The 17,887-nt window shown below is 43.0% G+C and overlaps 1 long non-coding RNA gene across 1 annotated transcript; it reads left to right on the top strand.

Annotated features, from left to right (window-relative positions):
• The first annotated feature begins 3,853 nt into the window (after nt 1-3,853).
• On the top strand, nt 3,854-11,747 carry LOC129144397 (uncharacterized). The gene is made up of 2 exons (XR_008548800.2): nt 3,854-9,647; nt 10,252-11,747. It is a non-coding gene; the product is annotated as an uncharacterized LOC129144397 (long non-coding RNA).
• The last annotated feature ends 6,140 nt before the right edge of the window (nt 11,748-17,887 follow it).

Raw genomic sequence — 17,887 nt, 5'->3', positions numbered from 1 at the left:
GCCACGCCTGGGGCCCTGGGACTTCGCCCTGACCCCGCTCCTCCTGTGCCAAGCGCTCTGTCTCAGTGTTTCCCTGAGTCTTGGCCCAGGAGCTGTCTGAGAAACCAGGGAGAAACCCTCGGCATGGGCCCTGTCCCTTTCCCTTCACTTTTCATCCCGGAATCTCCGTCCCTGAACTGGACTCCCTGTCCACCTGGACTCTTCTAGAAGAAAACTCACCCACGGAGTTTGGTGACAGAGAGTGAGCTTGCTCTGGGAATGGAGGTGTAGAAACTGTTTTTGTTTTCCTTTTTGTTTTTTTTTTATTGGGAAAAGTTGTGCCTGAGTGCATGAGACAGAATAGAGACCAGTTTATTTATTTATTTGTTTATTAAATACATTGGATAGCAGAACCTTGGTAACCCCTGAATGATCAGGAATCTAATCGGTAAAAAATGTGACTTTGGCCCCATGATGTATAAATGTGCCCAAAAGCGTTACAACAGGACTCACAAAGCTTGTAAGTTTCACTTTTGCGGTGTACCTGTGACTCCCGCTTGTCATATTTTAAATTTGCCATCATTCCATAGCTCTGAGTTTCTGTGTGAGTCCAGGATATTTCCTCAATACAAAGTAGCACACCGTGTACTTTGCAACCAGGTACGTTGCAACCAGGAGTCAGTACAGGCTTTATTCACCTCAAAGTTGCAACTGTTCAATGTAGTCACAATGCCCCTCACTAGTGCTCATGCACTGCATGTTTTTAGGAAGTATCCACTGCTAAGTGTTGTGTATATTTTATAGGAACACTTAGTAATTTTTAAACCTGATTAACATTAAAAAGTTAGTTTTTAGGCAGACTCACATAAAGTATTAAAGGCCAACTGCCAAGGACATCCTGCTAGGCTCTGTAGATGGATGTATTAAAATCCATAAAACAATGTATTTAAACCTAAGAATTCTGCTGCTTTCGAATTCTTTCCTCTGCTCCTTTTCTTCACCTCCTGCTTCTCCAGCCCTTCCCTCCATCCTTCTCATCCTTCAGGCCCTCCTGTCCCCTTAGTCCCCACCACACTGTCACTTGTGAATTGTGACACTAGCACTGTCCCATGACCTGTTACGCGACTGTTCTTTTCACAGTGGTCCTGCTCCTGGGAGTCAGAGTGTGTCATCTCTCCACTTAAAACACTCCAGTGTCTCCACCTTGGTCTTGAGAAACTTCTGGAGTGTCAGGCACGTGAGCATATGAGGGGATATCTGGTTTATCATAGGGACTAAATTAATTTTTGTCGACTGAATGAATGAAATATGAGTGTATTAAATTGCATTACAGATAATTATAAAGTGCAAAACACAGAAAAAGTTCAGAAAAATTTTATTTTATGTAACTAGTGTGCATATCAATTCATCAATTCATTCATGCACTACCATGCCTGGTGAAACAACACCCATTTATCTGCTTATAGTTCCTTGATCAGAAATCTGGGCAAAATGTGGATGGAATCTCTCTTCTGGGCTTCCAAAAGCTGTGTTTTCATTTTGAATCCTCCTTCAGACTTATACAGAGGTGGCAGAATGCAGTTTCTGGCAGTTGTAAGACTGAGGTCCCTGTTCCTTGCTGGCTGTCAATGTAGAGAACAGGGAGGGCTGTGCTCGATTCCTGGTCCTCACCAGCATTCTTTCCTACACAGCCCCTTCATTTTTTATTTTATTTATTTATTTTTTGGAGATGGAGTCTCGCTCTGTAGCCCAGGCTTGGGTGCAGTGGCCGGATCTCGGCTCACTGCCAGCTATGGCTCCCGGGTTCACGCCATTCTCCTGTCTCAGCCTCCCAAGCAGCTGGGACTACAGGCACCTGCTACTACGCTTGGCTAATTTTTTTTTTTTTTGTATTCTTAGTAGAGACAGGGTTTCACCGTGTTAGCCAGGATGGTCTCGATCTCCTGACCTCGTGATCCTCCCGCCTCACCCTCCCAAAGTGCTGGGATTACAGGCGTGAGCCACCACACCCGGCCCACAGCCCTTTCATTTTCAAAGCCCATGCTGGAGGAAACCCCTCATGCTGAGTCCCTCTCACACTGTGAGTCTCTATGCTCAGGAAGAACCCAGTCCTTTCAAGGTCTCACCTGATTAGGACAGTCCAAGCAGGATAAACCCAGCCTAAAGTCAACTAATTGAGACCCTTAATTATATCCACTAACTCCCTTCACAGCAGCACCTACATTAGAGTTGATTGAATAACTGGAGGATGGTGAATGACCAGGAGCTGGTTGTTGAGGGCATAATAGAATCAGCCTAGCAAGGGTTGGATCTTCCTTTTGTGTTTACTTCGGACACAGTTGGAAATTGAAGTTCAAGTAAAGTGATCATTGTGAATGGTCATAAAATACATCCTCTTCAGCCATGGAAATTCTCCTTACCTTTTAAAACTAAGTTACATGTTTAATATCTTATAATTAATTTACGCCAGGTATGGTGGCTCACGCCTGCCATCCTAGCACTGTGGAAGGCAGAGGAAGGCAGATTTGTTGACTCCAGAAGTTCAAGATCAGCCTGGGCAAAACCCCCATCTATACAAAAAATTAGAAAATTAGCCAGGCATAGTAGTTCATGACGGTAGTCCCAGCTACTCAGGAGGCTGAGATCAGTGGGTCCCTTGACCCCAGGAGGTCGACACTTCAGTGCATGGTGATCATGCCACTGCACTCCAGCCTGGGTGACAGAGCGAGACCGTGTCTCAAAAATAATAATGATGATGATGATCCATTTAAAGCAAATGCAATTTAATGTGTAATAATACATCCTCTCTTGTGAAAATGTATTATTTATTTACTATTGCATAACAAATTATGTAAAACTTAGCTCAAAACAACAAATATTCCTCATCTGCCGCAGTTTCCAATGGTCAGGAGTCCAGGAGAGGTTTCCCTGAGTGCTTCTTGCTCGGGGCCTCTCACAAGGTTGCAGTCCAGTTGTCAGCCAAGGGCTGCATCATCTGAGAGCTTCACTGGGGCTGAGGATTCACATGAAACATGGATCAGTCACATGGCTGTTGGAAAAGGCCTAGTTCTTTGTTGTCTGGTCCCAGAAGGCCTCAGTTCTCAGCCACATGGACCTTCCTGCAGGGCTGCTTGTGGCACAGCAGCTGGCTTCCCCCAGAGCTCATGATCCCAGAGACAGAGAGAGAGAAGGTGGAAGCCGCAGTGAGTTTTAGGTTCTACACCCAGAGTCACAAACCATTATGTCAGCATTATTCTATAAGTTAGAAGTTATATTAGTCCATTCTCACACTGCTATAAAGAAATAACTGAGACTGAGTAATTTATAAAGGAAAGAGGTTTAATTGACTCACAGCTCTGCATGGCTGAGGAGCCTGCCCCAGGAAACTTACAGTCATGGCAGAAGTGGAAGCAAACACATCCTTCTTCACATGATGACAGGAGAGAGAAATGCAGAATGAAGCAGGGAAAAGCCCCTTATAAAACCATCAGATCTCATGAGAATTCCCTCAGTATCACGAGAACAGCATGCGGGCACCGCCCCCATTATCCAATCACCTCCCATGTGGTCCCTCCCCCAATAGGTAGGGATTACAATTCGCATAACAATTCAAGATGAGATTTGGATGGGAACACAGAACCAGGCCATATCAGAAGTGTCTCATTAAGTCCAAGCCACACTCAAGAGAGGGAATTAAGATGCACCTCTGGAAGGGAACAGTATCAAATATTTTGAATATATGTTAAAAGCAAAATTATAACTATTGTTTCAGGTTTTTGAAAATCAAAGGCTTCTTTTATCTAATTATTTTTCATTAACTCTTTAAGCTTGTCTTTTTCTTTAAGCTTGTCTTTTAATTTAATTTTTTTTTAAGTTCCAGGGTACACGTGCAGGATGTGCAGGTTTGTTACATAGGTAAACATGTGCCATGTTGGTTTGCTGCACCTGTCAACTCATCACCTAGGTATTAACCCTGGCATGCATTAGCTATTTTTGCTAATGTTCCTCCCACCACCACCCTGCCCCAATAGGCCCCAGTGTGTGTTGTTCCTCTCCCTGTGTCCATGTGTTCTCATTACTCAGTTCCCAATTATAAATGAGAACATGTGGTGTTTGGTTTTCCGTTCCTGTGTGAGTTTGCTGAGGATAATGGCTTCCACCTTCATCCATATCCCTGCAAAGGACTTGATCTCATTCCTTTTTATGGCTGCATAATATTCCATGGTGTATATGTACCACATTTTCTTTATCCAGTCCATCATTGATGGGCATTTGGATTGATTCCATGTCTTTGCTATTGTGAATAGTGCTGCCATGAATGTAAACATGCATATATCTTTATAATAGAATGATTTATATTCCTTTGGGTATATACCCTGTAATACGATTGCTGGATCAAATGGTATTTCTGATTCTAAATCTCTGAGGAATCACCACACTGTCACTGTCTTCCACAATGGATTAACCAATTTACTTTTCCACCAACAGTGTAAAAGCATTCCTATTTCTCTGCAACCTCGCCAGCATCTGTTGTTTCTTGACTTTTTAATAATTGCCATTCTGACTGGCATGAGATGGTATCTCATTTGTGGTTTTGATTTGCATTTCTCTAATGATCAGCGATGTTGAGCTTTTTTTCATATTTTTGTTGGCCACATGTATGTCTTCTTTAGAAGTGTCTGTTCAAGTTCTTTGTCTACTTTTTAATGAATTTTTTCATGTAAATTTGCTTAAGTTCTTTGTGGATTCTGATTACTAGACTTTTGTCAGATGGATAGACTGCAAAATTTTTCTCCCATTCTGTAGGATGTCTGTTCACTGTGATTGATGATAGTTTCTTTTGCTGTGCAGAAAAAAATGCCTAATCAAATTCTTTTCATTTACAAAAATGTGAATCTCATACTTCAATAAACACATCTAGCTTAGCATGATGCCAATAATTTTGGCTTGATGCTGTAGCCCGAAATAGTTAGTTCTAATTGAGAAACAAGTTTTTTTCAAAAACTGGCTATTTGATGGGCATTCTATAATAAACTTAACATCTTTTGTTGTGGTATTGAATGAGATGTGATAGAAGTGATTTGGACACAACTACGATTCTAAATAGCACTGCTATTACATGCTTCTGAATTTTTTTTTCTTTTTAGCAGTCCTATTCTGTTTTCCATTCATATTTGCTATTCCATCAGTGGGTATTCCTTCCTACTCTTTTCATGTTTCATTTATTTTGATCAATGATGTGCATTTCCAATCTGTAAAAGTTTATTTCAGTTTAATGTGTGGTAAAATGTAACATCAAATCTTTGCAACATGAAATTATCTTGCACAGCAGATTGAACATTGTATCATTGAAAATCTAGAGAGATGCCAGGGAGACAAGGATCAAATGACCTATTTGTAGCCAAGGCCATTTTCATGGCATCCTGGTCCTCTCTGTCACATGGCTCCTTACAATTCTCTGTGGTTTTCTTCCAATGTAAGTAGTTCTTGTTAAGAATCTTTGCAATGAACTTTGAAATTTTTTTCTTTTTCATTTCTATTAAAAACAGGTATATTTTAATTTGGAAAACTCTGTTTAGGGAATTATAATCAAGTATCTACCAGGGTGCCCAGCACTGGTGTAAAACACAAATCTGTAAAGCTACCCTGGGCTGCTACCCAGTCACCCCCTAGAAGGAGACCATTGGGAGCAAGTCCCCCAAAATCTGGCCATAAACTGGCCCCAAGACTGGCCATAAACAAAATCTCTCCAGCACTGTAACATGTTCATAATGGCCCTAACGTCCAAGCTGGAAGGTTGCGGGTTTACGAGAATGAGGGGAAGGAACACCTGGCCTGCCCAGGGCAGAAAACCACTTAAAGGCATTCTTAAGCCACAAACAATAGCATGAGCGATCTGTGTCTTAAGGGTGTGTTCCAGCTGCAGTTAACCAGCCCAACCTATTCCTTTAATTCGGCCCATCCCTTTGTTTCGCATAAGGGATACTTTTAGTTAATTTAATATCTATAGAAACAATGCTAATGACTGGTTTGCTGTTAATAAATATGTGGGTAAATATCTGTTTGGGGCTCTCAGCTCTGAAGACTGTGAGACCCCCGATTTCCCACTTCACACCTCTATATTTCTGTGTGTGTCTTTAATTCCTCTAGCACCACTGGGTTAGGGTCTCTCTGACTGAGCTGGTCTTGGCAAGTGGTGTCCATTTGTGGGGGCTCATATCCAGGTCGAAGGGTCGCCAGAGCAATGGTTGGAATGGGAAACTAGCTGGAGGACACCCGAGTACTCTTAAAGCAATCCCTGTCGTGCGTAAGAAGGGGAGCTCGGAAGTGTCAGGGTAACAATGGGACAGGTATGGGGTCTGGTTCGTTTCACCTTGGAACTTTTTCACGCTGGTAATGAGGAGGAACAAGAGTATAGCGAAGTAACAGAAGAGGTTACAGAGCATGTTTATTTGCCAGCTAAAGCTAAAGCAGCAAAGGAAGGAGAGATTCATCCCTACCCTTCTGCACCCCCTCCTTATTATTTTGATGAAAATGAGCCCCCAGATCTTTCTTTTCCGGAGGACACTGGGCAAAAAGTAATTGCCCTAGTAACTGTTCGAGCAGCGCCTCGAGTGACAGCTCTTAGTTCTATTCAGGCAGGAATTCAGCAAGCTAGACAAGAGGGTGATTTAGAGGCTTGGCAGTTCCCTGTTAGAATACACCCCCTAGATCAACAGGGAAATATTATAGCTACATTTGAGCCTTTCCCTTTTAAATTACTCAAAGAATTTAAACAAGCTATTCATACTGAAAAAGAATGTAGAAAAAGTCAGTGAGTCAGGCCGCCAGACAGAGGAAAAAAGAAAACTGTTGAGCCTGAAATATGTCCAAAATGTAAAAAAGGAAAACATTGGGCTAGTCAGTGTCACTCTAAGTTTGATAAACAAGGGAACTCGTTCTCAGGAAACACCATGAGGGGCCCGTCCCGGGCCCCATTCTAAACCAGGGCATTTCCAGCTCAGGCCATTCCCTCACCCCTGTACAATGTCCTTCCCCAGCCACAGCTGGTAGTGCTGCATTAGATTTATGCTGCACAAAATCTGTGAGCCTTCTGCCTGAGGAACCCCAGCAAAAGGTCCCAACAGGAGTCTGTGGACCCTTGCCAGCAGGGAAAATAGGATTACTTTTAGGAAGGCCTAGTTTAAGTTTAAAAGGCGTACAAATACATACAGGAGTCATTGATTCAGATTACAATGGGGAAATTCAAATTCTTGTATCTACTTCTGTTCCCTGGAAAGCAGAGCCAGGAGAGCATATAGCACAGCTCCTGATTGTGCCATATGTGGGAATGGGAAAAAGTGAAATTAAATGAACAGGAAGATTTGGAAGCACAAATAAACAAGGCAAAGCAGCTTATTGGGTGAATCAAATTACTAATAAACATCCTACCTGTGAAATAACTATTCAGGGAAAGAAATGTAAAGGTTTGGTAGATACAGGAGCAGACATTTCAATCATTTCTCTACAGCACTGGCCGTCCATGTGGCCAAATCAACCTGCTCAATTTAACATAGTTGGAGTTGGTAAAGCTGCTGAAGTATATCAAAGTAGTTACATTTTGCATTGTGAGGGGCCTGATGGACAACCTGGGACTATTCAACCAATTATCACTTCTGTACCTATACATTTATGGGGAAGAGATTTATTACAACAATGGAGAGCACAAGTTCTAATTCCAGGTCAATTATATATCCCTCAAAATCAACAAACAATGCATGAAATGGGGTATGTCCCTGGTATGGGACTAGAAAAAAATTTGCAAGGTTTAAAACATTCCCACCAAAGATTAAGATATCATTTTTGATGGTGGCTATTGTTAAGCCTTCCGAACCTATACCTTTAAAATGGTTAATGGATAAGCCAATTTGGATAGAACAATGGCCGCTAAGTAAAGGAAAACTGGAGGCTTTAGAGAAATTAGTTGTTGAACAATTAGAAAATGGGCACATAGCTCCAATATTTTCCCCTTAGAATTCTCCAGTTTTTTTAATTAAGAAAAAATCAGGTAAATGGAGAATGTTAACTGACTTAAGAGCCATCAATTCAGTTATACAACCTATGGGAGCATTACAGCCAGGATTACCTTCTCCTGCTATAATTCCAAAAAATTGGCCTTTAATAGTCACAGATTTAAAAGACTGTTTCTTTACTATCCCTTTAGCTGAGCAAGACTGTGACCGGTTTGCATTTACAATTCCTGCAGTAAACAACCTGCAGCCTGCTAAGCGTTATCATTGGAAAGTGTTGCCACAGGGCATGTTAAACAGTCCCACAATTTGCCAGACATATGTGGGGCAAGCAATTGAACCTACTTGTAAAAAATTTTCACAGTGTTACATTATTCACTGTAGTTTGTGCTGCCCCCACTCAAGAAATATTACTTCAATGTTATGATCACTTGCAAAATTTGATTTCTCGTGCTGATTTAATTATAGCTCCTGACAAAATTCAGACCACTACTCCCTACTCCTACTTGGGGACCTTAGTAAATGACACTACCATTGTGCCACAGACAGTAACCATACGTAGGGATCAACTAAAAATATTAAATGACTTTCAAAAATTACTAGGGGATATTAATTGGATACGACCTGCTCTAAGCATTCCTACCTATGCCATGAGTAATCTGTTTTCTATCCTTAGAGGAAATCCTAGTCTCACTAGCCCTCAGCAATTAATAAAGGAGGCAGAGGCAGAGTTACAACTGATTGAGGAGCAAGTCCATAAAGCTCAGTTAAATAGAATAGATCCAGAGAAGACTCTAGATTTGCTAATTTTTTCAACTCAGCATTCACCTACTGGTGTTATTGTCCAAGAACAGGACTTAGTGGAGTGGCTTTTTCTTTCACATACTAATTTATGGACTCTAACTCCTTATTTAGATCAAATCGCTACTATGATAGGGATTGGGAGAACTCGGATTATTAAATTACATGGATATGATCCTGGAAAAATTCTTGTCCCTCTCATGAAGGCACAAATATGCAAGCTTTTATAGTCTTACTTGGCAAACCCATTTTAGCTTACTTTGTGGGTATTCTCGATAATCATTTTCCTAAAATGAAGCTGTTTCAGTTTTTCAAATTAACTAATTGGATTCTCCCTAAAATAACTAAACCTAAACCAATTGAAGGTGCTGAGAATGTTTTTACAGATGGGTCTAGTAATGGTAAAGCTTCTTATTCTGGCTCAAAAAGTAAAGTTTTTCAGACGCCCTACAGCTCAAAAAGCAGAGCTTGTAGCTGTAATTGAGGTATTGACGCTTTTGATATGCCTATTAATGTGATTTCTGATTCTTCATGGATGGTTCACTCCACACAGTTAATTTAAAATTCTCACAATTTCATACAGATGAACAACTGATGACTTTATTTACCCAATTGCAAACAGCAGTTAGGAGTAGAATGCATCCTTTTTACATCACTCACATTAGGGCTCATACACCTCTTCCAGGACCTTTGACTGAAGGGAATCAAATGGCTGATTGCCTAGTTGCTACTGCAATATTTAATGCTAGACACTTTCACAATTTAACCCATGTTAATGCCTCTGGTCTCAAACGCAGATACAGCATTACCTGGAAAGAAGCTAAAGCTATTATCCAGCGATGCCCATCTTACCAAATGGTACGTTCCTCATCTTTTACAGGAGGAGTTAATCCTTGAGGACTGGAACCTAACTCTGTTTGGCAAATGGATGTCACACATGTTCCCTGGTTTGGGAGACTAGCTTATGTACATGTATGTGTGGACACCTTTTCTCACTTTGTCTGGGCTACATGCCTAACAGGAGAGTCTTCTGCCTGTGTTAAACGTCATCTTTTGCAGTGTTTTGCAGTGATGGGCATTCCAGCTTCTATTATAACAGATAATGCCCAAGGCTCTACTAGCCAAGCTTTAGCTACATTTTTCTCTATGTGGAATATTAAACACATTAGTGGTATCCCATGCAATTCTCAAGTACAAGCCATAGTGGAAAGAATGAATCTCTCCCTAAAACAGCAGTTGCAAAAGCAGAAAGGGAGAGACAGAGAATATGGAACCCCACAAATGCAACTGAACCTAGCATTATTAACTTTAAATTTTTTGAGCCTGCCCAAAGGCCAGATGTTATCAGCAGCTGAACAGCATCTACAGAAATCAGCTGCAAAGACAGAAACAGAACAACTGATTTGGTGGAGAGATCCGATAACAAAAATTGGAAAATAGGTAAAATAATAACTTGGGGTAGGGGTTATGCTTGTATTTCTCCAGGCCAAAATCAACAGCCAATTTGGATACCATCAAGATACCTGAAACCTTATCATGAGCCAGATGCCAAGGAAGAGACTCCAGGAGGATCCCGAGGACCCCCCGGTTGCAGCCATGTTGAGACTGATGCTGAGGAGGACCCCAACTGTCATGAGCAACACCCATTGAACACAGCCACCTACCTGGGGACAGATCAAGAAGCTGTCACAGATGGCGGAAGAAAACCTGAGGAAAGCAGGACAACCAGTCACAATGAATAATTTAATGGTAGCTATGATAGTGGTTATCACCACTGCCATGAGTATTCCTTCAATAAGGGTTTGTAATAATGCCTGGATGCAATCACTCTATGACACGGTTACACACGCTTTCTGATCTCAGTATTTATTATAATAAATCTGCTCCTATAATTGAGGCATACCACCCTCAAAAACCTATTTGGAAACAAAATTGGACGCAGTTAGAAAAAATGAACATACTTGTTTAGGAAGATTGCTTTGCAGAACAGGCAGAGGTGCTGCACAATAATTCCTATGGAATCATTAATTGGTTCTCTAAGGGGATGTTTAGCTTGAATTGCACCTCTCAGTCTGCATGCCATGGTCACACTATATTCAGATGATCTGAACAAAATGGTCAGATGGTAGAAATGATAAGAAGTATGGCAAAAGTTCCTATTATCTGGAACCATGGCGGTATAGTGGCACCTCAACCTCAAATGATATGGCCCACTGTAGGAGCTTAACATAAGGATTTAAAATTAAAAGAACAAATATTTAAAGCATCTCAGGAACACCTGTACTTAATGCCAGAAACTGGAGTGCTTAAAGGAGCTGCCGACAAATTAGCAGCTAGTAACCTATTAAAATGGATAAAAACACTTGGACGCTCTGTGATTTCAATGATGACTGTGCTTTTAATCTATGTTGTTTATCTTCATATAGTTTGCAGATGCAGATCCCGATTCCTGCAAGAAGTAGCTCACCGTGACAAAGCTGCCCTTGCTTTTATCTCTTTACAAATCAAAGAAGGGAGACATGTTGGGAGCAAGCCCCCCAAAATCTGGCCATAAACTGGCCCCAAGACTGGCCATAAACAAAATCTCTGCAGCACTGTAACATGTTCATAATGGCCCTAGCGCCCAAGCTGGAAGGTTGCAGGTTTAGGGAATGAGGGCAAGGAATACCTGGCCTGCCCAGGGTGGAAAACCACTTAAAGGCATTCTTAAGCCACAAACAATAGCATGAACAATCTGTGTCTTAAGAGTGTGTTCCTGCTGCAGTTAACTAGCCCAATCTATTCCTTTAATTTGGCCCATCCCTTCGTTTCCTATAAGGGATACTTTTAGCTAATTTAATATCCATAGAAACAATGCTAATGACTGGTTTGCTGTTAATAAATATGTGGGTAAATCTCTGTTAGGGGCTCTCAGCTCTGAAGGCTGTGAGACCCCTGATTTTCCACTTCACACCTCTATATTTCTGTGTGTGTGTCTTTAATTCCTCTAGCACCACTGGGTTAGGGTCTCCCTGACCAGCTGGTCTCGGCAGGAGACTCCATCCTGAGTCTTCTGATACATATTCCTTTGTATTCCTTCAAAGATTTGTGCAATAAGTATATATATATATATATATATATATATATATATATACACACACACACACACACACACACACACATACACATATATATATCTCCCCAAAACAAACCTGTTAGTTTTGCTGGTTTTTAAGCTTCCTGTACAGCAAATTCCTACTGCATGTATTTTCCCATGATGTACATTATGTGTAGGAGTTATCTGTGGTGTGGGAGGCTGTCATTCATTCATTTTTACTGCTGAAGGCTTACATATCGTTTTACCACAATTTCACCAGTTTCCTATTGATGTACATGTGGCTGATCCCAGTTTTTGCCATAAATATTAGTGTGCATGTCTCCTGTGCACATAGGCAAGAAAGCCCCAAAACCCCCAGAGTGGATGATTAGGAATGGGTTGGTTGCATGATACATTGTATGGACTTTAACCATACTAGATAATGATAATATGATTTCCAAAGTGATTTTGGCTACTTAAACTTTTACAATAAATGTGTAATACTTGATGTTGATGATGTGTTCTGAAAACACTGAGTTGAAGGAATTGTGTTAAAAGTCACTGTCTTGGTGGTAGAATTATAGCAAGCATTTTTATTCTGTTAATAACTTCCTGTTGTTTACTTGTTTCTCATATAAAAGACATTATGCTTTTGACATATAGATTCAGAAAATGCTTACTTACAGCCCAATCACATAGGGTTATTTTATATATTAGGAAAATTTTATAATAAAAAGGAAAAAATGGAGGAAGGGAGGGAAAGAAGGAGGAATGGAGGAAAAAGTGAAAGAAGAAAAGAAGGAAGGGGAAGGGGAAGGAAAGGGAGCAAGAAGGAGGGAAGGTGATAGGTTGAATGGAAATAGAGAAGAAAGAGAGGGAGGGAGGGCTAGAAGGAAGGAGAAAGGGAAGGAAGAGGCCAGGTGTGGTGGCTCATGTCTGTAATCCCAGCACTTTGGGAGGCTGAGGCAGGCAGATCATGAGGTCAGGAGATAGAGACCTTCCTGGCTAACATGGTGAAACCCCGTCTCTACTAAAAATACAGAAAAATTAGCTGGGCGTGGTGGCAGGTGCCTGTAGTCCCAGCTACTTGGGAAGCTGAGGTAGGAGAATGGCATGAACCCAGGAGGCAGAGCTTTCAGTCAGCTGAGATTGAGCCACTGCACTTTAGCCTAAGCGAGAGAGTGAGACTCCGTCTCAAAAAAAAAAAAAAAAAAAAAAGGGAAGGAACAAAGGAGAAAAGAAACTAAAATAAAGAAAAGAATAAGTGTTGAGAAACTAGAAACCCTATGTGTGGCTAATATTATCAAAATAGGAGAAAATAAAACAGATGTAGTTAACTTCTATAGAATAATGCAAATGTAAGAGGGCTTCATTAGTTATCCATTGCTGTGTAACAAACTACCCCCAAATTTAGTGATTAAACAACAAACATTGAGGAACTGAAAAGCATAATACAAATACCAGCAAAATGGAGCCAGTGCAGGTAGAAGTTGAATAAACAAAAAGATTTTACACATTGGAATAAGTAAGAGATCACTAGTGAGCAGATGAAAATGATTTTATAGTCCAAATGCTCCAAAAAGCAAGTTCCATCATGGGATTAAAGTTATAGCATTTTATTAGGGGACACACCTGTCAGGCGATATGGCAAGGGAGGTAGGTTACCGTGGGAAAGGCAACAAGATGCAAAGGTGATCCCCAGTGATGGGCAGAAGGAGAGAAAGTTTACTGGATGCGCCCTAGACCACAGGCAATCTAAGGAGAGTTAAGCAAGGCCATGGAGGAGTCCTTGAGCTACAGTTGGCTATCAGAGGAGTCCCTGGTCTCCCAGGAATGTCCTGTTTTCGTGTCACTGGTGTGATCTGTCACTGGTTGGGAACAGCCCATTGGAAGCAGGGCCTCAGCACCAATGCTTCTGAGGATGTCAGAGCACAGGAGCAGGGCCTTGGGAGATTACCCAGCATTACTCAAACCTTCTGCCCTGATGGATCTGGGTCCTTGGAAATCAAGCTATCTCAGGCTGAATTGCTGGATGATTCTGCTCACACTTACAATGAGGTAAGGGAAACCAGAAGGCCCCCAGGTGGATCTCTGGTTTCCACACACACTTATGCCCTCATTGTGTGAGAGTAGCCATGCCTTCTCCTGAAGATGAGGATCTATTACCTGGGCCTGGAGAGGAGGAGAATCCTCTTTTCACCAGGTGGCCTCTGGGCACATACTATCAAAACTTCTCTCGTGACAACCGTAATGTGTAGTTCAGTGGGCTGTCTTTTGTCTCCTTTTAAGGGTACTCTCCTTGGAAACCAGGACCTCGTACCCTGCACAGCCCAGTGTTGGAAGATAAAACATGCAAAATACCCCATTGGGTGAATCTAAGGGATTGGACGTGGAGCCAAACCTGCTTCCATCTTTTGATTCCTGGGCACACATGTTCTTCCTATTGAGAACACAGCACTCTAGAGACATCTCTGATTCAAACAATGCACCGTGTCCTGAAAGATGGCACCCACCTCTCAGAGTGCTTCCTCCAGGCTGGCACTGAGTTTTGCCTATAGAAGACCTGTCCAGCATTCCTTGTGGCTGGCAGCCTCTGGATGGTGCAGATGGTGATAGGATTAGTGGAACCCACAGCCATAGAAACACTGAAACTTTCCCAGCCAAGTGGGTCTTTCAGGCAGATAATGGGCTAGGAGCACCGCCTAGCCTGCAGATCAGGAATGTCAACAGCACCCGGAGAGTGGTGCTGGCTGAGTTTCTGAGAGCAGGACATGAAAACACCCATGGAATAGGAGCCTATCCCTGTGAAGATGAACCTCTGGCCCTTCCAGGATGGAAGTAGCTAAATGTAGTCAACTTGTTACTTAGTGGCTAGTTAGTCACCTAAAGAAATAGTGCCCCACTGGGGCACATCATGGACCTCAATTGCTGATGAGTTGGACATTCAGAGGTGTCGGCAGCTGGATCTGCCTTGGTAGGGGGGAGTCAGTGCTGTTGGCCCCATACATAGCCTCATGCTTGCCACTGTGGTTGCTCCATTCATGAACTCATCCTACCAGACCAGGGCTGACCCATGGTGAAGGCTGGCTAACTTCCATTTGTCTGTTTGGTTGTTCAGTGTCACTTCAGACTTGGGTATTTTCTGTGGGTGTCAACATGGGATTCAAGCTCAACCCAGGTGGACCATTTTCACCTCATGATGGATGCTGTTGGGCCTGTCCAATCTATGACTCTGTGGGTCACACAGGCACTTGGAACCACATAGTTGCTTGGTGTCCCGTGGTCAAGCATTCTATCTAATCAGGACAAGGGGCACTAGAAGTTGCTTCTAATAGGTGGCATATGTCTCTGCTGTGAATGACATGACCTTACTCCAGAATCCCAGGGCTTTCACTGTGACTTTCCCACTGGTGCTTGGTTCAGCTCCATCCTGCATCTTTCCCCACCAATGGCATCACCAGCACCAGGGGGTCTGAGAGATGGTGGCTGCTTGCACCATGGCCTGGATCTGCTGCAGGGTCCTTTTCTGTGTGGGCCCCACTTGAAGCTGGCCTCCTCCTATGTCACCTAGAGTGTGGGCCAAAGCAACACACCTAGATGTGGAAAGTGGTGTTGTCAGAACTGAAAGAGGCTCATCAGGCAGTGTGCTTCCTTCTTTCTGGTGAGGATGCAAGATGAAACAGTTTGTCTGTTACCTTGGAGGGGACACAGCTGCATTCCCCTAAACACTTGGCCATTGTTCACCCATAAAACTTTACTTCAATGCCCACTATTTTTTTCTTTTTGAGATGGAATTTTGCTCTTGTTGCCCACTCTGGAGTGCAATGGCACGATCTTGGCTCACTGCAATCTCTGCCTCCTGGGTTCAAGTGATTCTCCTGCTTCAGCCTCCCGAGTAGCTGGGATTACCGGCATGCGCCACCATGCCTGGATAATTTTGTATTTTTAGTAGAGACGGGGTCTCTCTGTGTTGGTCAGGCTAGTCTCCAACTCCCAACCTCAGGTGATCCACCCACCTCGGCCTTCCAAAGTGCTGGGATTACAGGCGTGAGCCACTGCGCCTGGCCGAGTGGCCACTCTTGAAGCTTTGTAAGGTTTATCTTCACCTTCTGGAGTGCCCGTGTTTTGCCAAGGACTACAGTGCACTTTCTACCTGCTGCTCATCCACCCAGGTCAATAGGAAGTTGTCAATGATATGAGCTGATTTAATATCCTATTGGATATCCAGTATGTCTAGTATAGTCTTAAGACTACACTATAGAGGTCAGGGGAGTTACAATAGCCCTGAGACAAATGATAAATCAATGTTTTGAGGATCCCAAATCAATGTGAATCACTCCATATCCACTTTCTAATTGGAGTGGAAAGAAATGCAGTCACCAAATCCACAGCTGCATGCTCTGTGTCCAAGGGTTTATTAATCTGCTCTACCAGTGATATCCAGACAGCACAAAAGCTGCAATTATAACTCCTACTTGGCCAGACCTGGAGTAATCTAGTTCATTCTTTAGGCTTCATCAGGCTTCTTCAGGGACAGGCTGGTGGATTACGTAGAGACAATAGACAGCCCCAACACCATCCCACATCCTTCAGCTCTGTAATGGTGATGTGACCCCCACAATACTTGAAGTGTCTTCCACAAGACCCACCCTGGGACCCACTATGATTTTTGATTTGGCCAGGATGGGGGCAGTGTCAGAGGTTTCCCTTTGGCTTTCAGCACAATGAAAGTCCTTACTCCACAGACTAGGGACCCAGTGTGGGAGTGACTCCACTTAGCAGTGCATCAGTGTCAATTATGCACTCAGGGTATAGGAAGATAACCAGGGCTGGGTCTATGGATCCAGTAGTTCCATTGTGGGTCATAATGTGTCCAGGTTTACTCCCTGACCTCCGTAAGCCCCACTGTGATGGGAGACATGATAGTGCTGTGGGCATCTGAGCATCAATGTCAGTTCACACCCAGTGTCAATAATCCCCCCAGTTCTGCCTGTTTCCTTTCCCCAGTGTACAATCTCCTGCGTAAATGGCTATATGTTCCTTTGCCGAAGGACTGAGGGAATTGTCCCAGCATATACTTCCATGGGGTTGCAGGGTATTTCGCCTAGAGATATGGACTCCTCCTCTGTCACTGAGATCTGAATCTGCATCTTGGCTGAGGTCTAGGCACTGAGGATGGGATCATGATTTTGTATTGGGTCAAACACCTTCACCCTTCTGCTTCTCAATTCTTGCTTTCTTATCATAGATATCAACCAGCTGCCTGTCCTAACCCTGGGACACCACCCTCTATTATCCTTCCCCACATTCCCTGCAGCTTGAGTCTTCTTGGCTTCTCCTCTGAGGTTGCCATAGTAACCGTGCCCTCTGGCTTTTGCAAGTCACTGCCACCACTTGGTCTTTGTCTCTTCAGGGCCACACTCTCCCCAGTGATATTAGAAATGAAACTCTGGGACTATCTTTACTACCATCACCCCCAGCCTACAAAGGACAATACCCCGACACTTCTTAGTGATGCAGGTCCCTCTCACCATCAAGTTCCTGAGGCTCTGGTGGAAGGCGTGTCCTCTGGGCCCTCTTGTGGAGCATGGTTTTGGTAGGCCTTCACCAAGCACACTCCCCTCAGCTTGTTATTCCATCCTCTACATGTTCCAGGGCAACTAAGACATGTCTACCTTGTTGAGAGTTGGGCATGTTTTTTTCTAGACTATGTGAATACCCCCCAGCAGTGGGTTTACTCCATTTATCAAAGTCCTGGAGTGTTTGATAAACCCATGCCCTGAGAAAGTGTCTTCAAGCCAAAGGATTATATTCATCCAGCCTGAAATTCTGGTTCCTTGATCAAACACCCTCAAATTCCAATCCCAGAAGTGGTCCCTGGGCTCCTATGGGGACGTGCTGGCTAGTTCCTGCAAACCTCCTGAGTGGGATTCCCGCGGCATCATAGGGGTGAGGATTGTGTAGCATCTTCCAGCATTGAAAGTGGGAACCATTACTAGAGAAAGGTGAGCCTCCTCTGCAT

Source organism: Pan troglodytes, chromosome 5 (assembly GCF_028858775.2).
Source record: "Pan troglodytes isolate AG18354 chromosome 5, NHGRI_mPanTro3-v2.0_pri, whole genome shotgun sequence".
NCBI lineage: Eukaryota > Metazoa > Chordata > Mammalia > Primates > Hominidae > Pan > Pan troglodytes.
The sequence above is the reverse complement of the archived record's forward strand: the minus strand, read 5'-3'. Positions and strand labels throughout refer to the sequence as shown.